Source organism: Phalangium opilio, unplaced genomic scaffold (assembly GCF_054372755.1).
Source record: "Phalangium opilio isolate 3A_F unplaced genomic scaffold, DU_Popi_V2 ptg000021l_1, whole genome shotgun sequence".
NCBI classification, from domain to species: domain Eukaryota; kingdom Metazoa; phylum Arthropoda; class Arachnida; order Opiliones; family Phalangiidae; genus Phalangium; species Phalangium opilio.
This window is the reverse complement of record NW_028324153.1, coordinates 546,699-552,964: the sequence shown is the minus strand read 5'-3', so window position 1 is coordinate 552,964 and position 6,266 is coordinate 546,699.

Genomic DNA, 6,266 nt, shown 5'->3' with positions numbered 1-6,266 from the left:
GCATGCGATTCAGAAAATAGCAAACTATTAAGAGAATGATGGGGAAATAACACCAAATCAGAAAACGAAGTAACCATGTTTGAGGGAAAGGATGCCCCAGAGGGGATAAAGGTTTTATGCTTAAAATGGAACCCTTATTCCTTTGACCTAACAAAGCTAATTGGGATATTTCAAAACATTGAACCAACTAAATGACACGTAATAAGTGCTGTAGCCCATATCTTTGATCTAATAGGGATCTTGGCACCCTTTACCATAAGGGCCAAAATTATATTTCAAAAATTGTGGATTGAAAAGTCACGTGGGGTGAAAGATTGAGTGAAAAATTATCCGAGGAATTTATGAGCCTGTACTGGTAATTCCCCAGCTTAAGACACATAAGCATAGCCAGACATTATTTTGATAATTATGCCGACATTCAAGAACTTGAATTACTTGTATGTTACGAAACAAAAAATATAGGCGTCCCTAGTAACATCTAAGGCGCGCGTAGCTCCACTCAAATAGTTATCCGTGCCCAAATTAGAATTAATGGGGTGCAACTTGGGGGCCCGATTAGTGAACTATGTAAAGGAATTCTTTAGCCAAAAATTTATCAGAACATACATGTGGAGTGATTCCACAATAGCACTGTATTGGATTAGGGGCGCGACGAACATGTGGAAGCCCTTTATTTCAAATAGAGCGGCAGAAATACAAAGACTTACAAACATAGACGATTAGAGACACTGCCCAGGGATAAATAACCCTTCCGACATCCCAATTCGAGGTATAACTGCGGAAAAACTAGCAACAAAGCTGATGTGGTGGGAGGGGCCTTATTGGCTAAAGAAACCCAAAACCGAATGGCCAGAAGACAAATCTAGGGAGCTAAAAATGAACCCAGAGGAAATTGAAAAGGAGTTAAGAAAAACGTGTGTCTGACTCCAGTGGTGTCTGCGCTAATGTCCTGGGCAAGGGCCTGCCTTTGGCAGGACCCAGCCTTCCCAAGATTACTAAACGCACCGAGCGACGCCGTCTTAAACGACAGATTGCTAGGCTAAAAGCAAAATCGGGCTCTGAAGCGGTCACCACCCCAGTGACAACCCGACGAAGAGGCCGAGAGTGGAGGACTTGACTCCTTTGCCTGGTACTTTGCAGGTGGCAGCCAAAAGGACTTAAGTCTTATAGGGACGCCGTCAGCTCAGAAATGATGGCCATTGTCAAAAATGGTTATCCGACTGCGGTAATCACGGAGGAAGATGTATCTAATGAGTCTTCTCTGCCGGTTCATAGGCATATTGGCTTTACTGTCGCGACTACTTCTGTCCCGTTGGGGACGGAGATACGCAACCCAAAACCAGTGAGCACAAAATAGAGGAGAGCCTGAGAGACCAGGTATGGTTTTGATTGGTAGCGAAGTCTTGTCAGTTTTTGACCTTCCGAATCTCTTAACGGGGTGTGTCTTAAATATACCGTCAAATCTTGTGGTGTTGCATTATATTCATTGACTTTCCAGAAAAACCTGGCAATTTCTTTCCACGAAAGTAAAAAATTTACACTTTCCCAAGGTTTAAAATACGACCACAAATCCAATTGAAATTCGGGCCAATTGACTACTTCCGAAATATCGAGTGATGAACGATTTTCCAATGCTTTCAAAGTTGTTTCAAGATCATGAAAAATTAATAGGCCACGAAGGCTTTTGCAGTTAAATTTTGGAAAAATTTGGTACAATTTTCTAATGTGCAAATTACAACAGTTGACCAAATTCGGTGATGTGAGATAGGTTGTTATGTCCAGGCTATCCACGTCGCTCGTTCTTCCGGAACATCCGACGTTGAAATCTTTTTGCGTTCGTAACAACATGTTGCTGCAACCTGGGCTTTCAAATACCACAGTGTGTGCGTGGTAAGTCGTGTCATAATCATCCTGGTTGGAACTTTTGTTGAAAACGTTTCCTCGCAACTTCAGGTGCTTGAGGGAAAATGTCGTGACTTAAATTTGAAATTTGACGTTGCATTCTTTTTCAACTCGACGCACAGCTTCGTAAACTCTGCGCGTAAATGTGCAAGCGGCGTTCATCTGTTTGACATATTTATTCCCAGAGATTCCCTTTATATCGGTTCTTAGCGCGTCCAAGTTTGAGAGTTTGGTTCCTCTATGGGCTATGACAATTCTGCGGCGCAACGGATGTAAAAATGCAGCGCCAAAATATCCCCAAATGGTTTTCCAGAACGCCTTGTTTTTGGCCGTTGTAAGAAGTTTCCAACCTTGTAGTAGTTGCAAACGTTTCCCGTATTCATCTTCAGTTTCATTTTCCTCTTTTTCATGAGGAAATTTCTCTTTGTAAGCGCTGTTAGCGAATTGCGCGAGAATGTAATGATCCTGGAAAGCGGTTACGCTGTCCAGCTGTTTTTCTTTAGTCCTTGTTTCTTTTCTCGTTCCAGATTTCAGCGTATTAAGAATATCATTGTTGCTTAATTCTAAGGTATCGTCAAACTTTAATATGTCGCAGTATGGTGGTATGAGAATTCCCGCGTCTAAATTCGACGCGTATTAAAAAACCAGGTTTAATATTCTATAATTTTAACATCGTACCATGGTCATTTAATCCTGATGGTCATATCAGAGAAAATCTACATCAGGAACCCTGTTGAAACCCAAAATGGATGTAGTTCTCCAGCATTTGAAAACAACCGTAACATACCATACCTATTTACGATCCTTAACACTGGGTTTTCATTGGGCGATTTCCAAGCTTTTTTCGCAACGAAAAACGCCCAGTGAAAACCAAGCAAAATGCTGCTTTACGCGGAAGAAACTTAATTTTCGTGCATGGTTCTGCGTAATAGTTAGGCCACCACGGGATTTAATAACGTAATCTTAGATAAAACCGTGAGTGAAACTTTGAGATAGAATAGTTTTTGAAAATAGTTAGATTCAATTTTAGGCACAATTGCTATTAATGAGTGATTAAACATGCCTAAAGTGACATGAACACCTCTACGAAAAAGTCCATACGGATTTGGCCCATATACATGTATAGCAAAGTAAGGCCCTATACGATTACCAAGGTACCAGCACTTAAGTAAATTTCTAGTTAAAATGAGGTTTCCGAGGATTAAAAAGTGAAATATTAAATGAAATGTAAATAAAATAAACACAAACTGTGAAATTTATAATATGATTAAAATTAACCTATTCAGCAATTCAATATACATTCAGAGCGAGGAGAAGCACAAACGTGTTTTTCAAGAAATTTAAGCGGGATCCGTGGAGGAATGACGTCATCATTTCCAACCTCTATAAAAGAAACACGCCTCCCTCGGAATTCTCGTATCCAATCCCGACTCGGTATTAGTCCGTGTTATGACGTCATCCGTTCCAACCTCTATAAATGAAACCCGACGGTCGTTTGAGGTTTCATACCTACTCCCGATTCGGTTTTACACAGTCCCGCTGCTAGTTATTTTGAAGTCCGCCATTATTGAGTTAGAATATCTGAACGGGCGCACACGTAGTGATGGTTGTACGGACCTAATCGTTAAAGAACTGGCCATAACCACCATCGAGTCAAGGCGGCAACTGTTTCCTGGACATTCGTGCCACCCTAAAATTAATCGTACGTAGCCATTTCAAAACAACGCTAGAACCAATGCGTGTCGCGTAATCTACACCAACTGGATTGGAATGCAGGCTTAACATCTTAAGCAAAATCGACGAATGCTTCGCCGCTGGTCTTCAAGGGGTCGACTTGATCTTCTCCGTGGGGGACGCCAAACTCGCCTTTCTATCGGACCGCCTTAACAGAACAGTTCACGATCTGAACAATTTTAAGTGTCCGAAAGCCGCCATCGCGGACATCGCTTCTCTTCCCGTGCGCTGCTTATACCCACACCCTGTCGGTGAGCAGCAAACGACTTGCGCCTTTGAAAAGACTTCAATTTACGCCCAATGGGCTCATTGTAACAAAGCCGAAATTATATTTCGTGTAACGTAGACATTCTTAACGAATTTTATAGGTAAAAATTAATAAATGTCTTCTAGTTCTAGTTGTAGGTAAAGTTTGAATTTTGGTTTTTTTGGTCGGTTCTGGTTAAAGTTAAAGTTACTATTGGGCCTCTTTCAGGTGGAAGGAATTGTAAAATAGAGAGGAGGGCGAACGAGTCTGGGCATTAATTATTTTAGCCACTAGGCGTGTGGTGCGGGGGCTACATGTTTTGTCCGAATTATATAACCAAACAGGAAAACCGTCGGGCTTCATAACCTAGTATGAACGCCGAGGTGAAAAGACGTGAAAGTTTCTATCACTGGAAAGCACCGTATTCAAACCCCAGAGTTCTAGCTAGAGACGGATTTTTTATTTATATACATATGGTCACTATACCGTAGAGTGTTATTTTTGTCACGGTATATTAAACGATTGGAAAATTCGGGACTCTGTGCACGAAGAACACAAACGTCATTTTCGTAGTTGTCCCTTCATCTGCAGACCTCCAACAAACAACGTACCGATCGAAGACGAAGTCCACGACGATCTACCCACCGCCAGCTATGACTATAAGGAGTTTCGCATTCCAAAGACTGTCATTCAAAAAGTTACTTTTTGTCCTTTAACCGTAATATATATAATATTCCACGAGGATCGTTTTAACTATCATTATATCGATAATTCTTCCCCCTTTGTTGCCCACGGGTATAGAGGCTTATTATTCTCTCCCGGTAAATGTTTTAGAAATATATCATTGAACTGTTCTTATATTGTTATGTTTAAAAATCCTAGGGATAATAACCAGGTTAGATATTTAAGTCGTCAGCTTTTTCCTACAGAGACTAAACGTCTAACAGAAGCGTACGAAGAGTGTACTGAAAAAGCGAATTCTCACATATTAATAGATTTAAAAGAAAATACTGATAATAGGCTTAAGACTAAGGTCCAATATATTCTCAAAGGATTTTTTAATTCAGTCCGCAAGAGGCGCTGCGTGCAGGGCAACCAGAAGCCCAACCAAAAAAAAAGCGCGAGTCTGAAATCAGCCCAAATGAATTTGGGCCTCCAAAAACGTAAAAATTTCAAAGAAAAAGCCCAAAATGTCCAATGTTCCTTTAAAATCTAAGAAATATTTTATTCATTGATACATTCACCAGTCATAAATGATACGATTGTATTTTAATAGACTTGGTTGAGGGATAAATTGGGAACTTTTTATCCCGAGTTTTGATAATCCAAATCTGATATATAAAATGATTTCTAGCAAGCCTAGTCCCATGCAATTTATATGTTTATCTCTTACTAAATTCACTTGCATAAAAACACGTTCCACATAACTATTTGATATTGGCAACCATAGTATTTTTATTGCACCTTCAGCGAGTCCTTTGAGAACGGTGTTCGCGGGGGCATCATCAAACACAGAAAACCTCTTTCCAAAACTCTATTGGTCTTGTTTGTTTACCCTTATCAGAGAATTTAAGTCCTTATTTGGTTTTCTAAGTTTAGAAAGTCAGTGTTGAAAAATTCTTTAGGTAGTGTCTTGAAAGATTCGATTCCCGACAGAATTTTGTTTCGATCAATATTTGCCGTAACATCTAAAAAGCTATTTGCATTTAGCAGTTTTATTTGATATTGTAAACAAACAGCCTTTATAAAGTTAAAACACCTTCTTTTTTGTTACTGACATTGCTTTTGTTTATGTTCTCAATGAAAGTCGGGCCCAGGTCACAGTTGTTCACGTATAGGAATATGGTTTTCATATTCTTTAAATCTAAACTGTTGAAAGTTTTGTTTTCTAAATTCGTTCTAAAAATTCCTGGTTTTAAATTAGTGACAAGAAAATGCTATAGAAGTTCTGAAATTCGCCCAGTATTTGCAATGGTTTTCTATTTGCAAAAACTTTGTCAGCCTTTTCAACTATATTAAAATAGGTTGCAATAAGTCCAAATATAGTTGAGTTAACGGGACGCTGAACATACCATGTATCGCTCGCGCATCGTAATCCTTGTCTTGGGTAACAAATATCGCAAAGTATAATTGAAGCTCGTCCCACTGGATTAAAACGCGATCTATACGGTTGGTTATAACAAGCCACCTCGTTTTCGACAAACCCGAAAAATCTATGCAAACGAACAAATAAGCTTCCACTTCCTGAAATATTGCTTTTAAGTTATCGAAGTTTTCTAACCTAGTAAAAAATTTAACTTTATCATTGTCTCCTAGGTATGACTCTACATGATAACATAATTTTTTTAAATTTGTTTCAAAATTAGCAACTTTACTCTTCTCA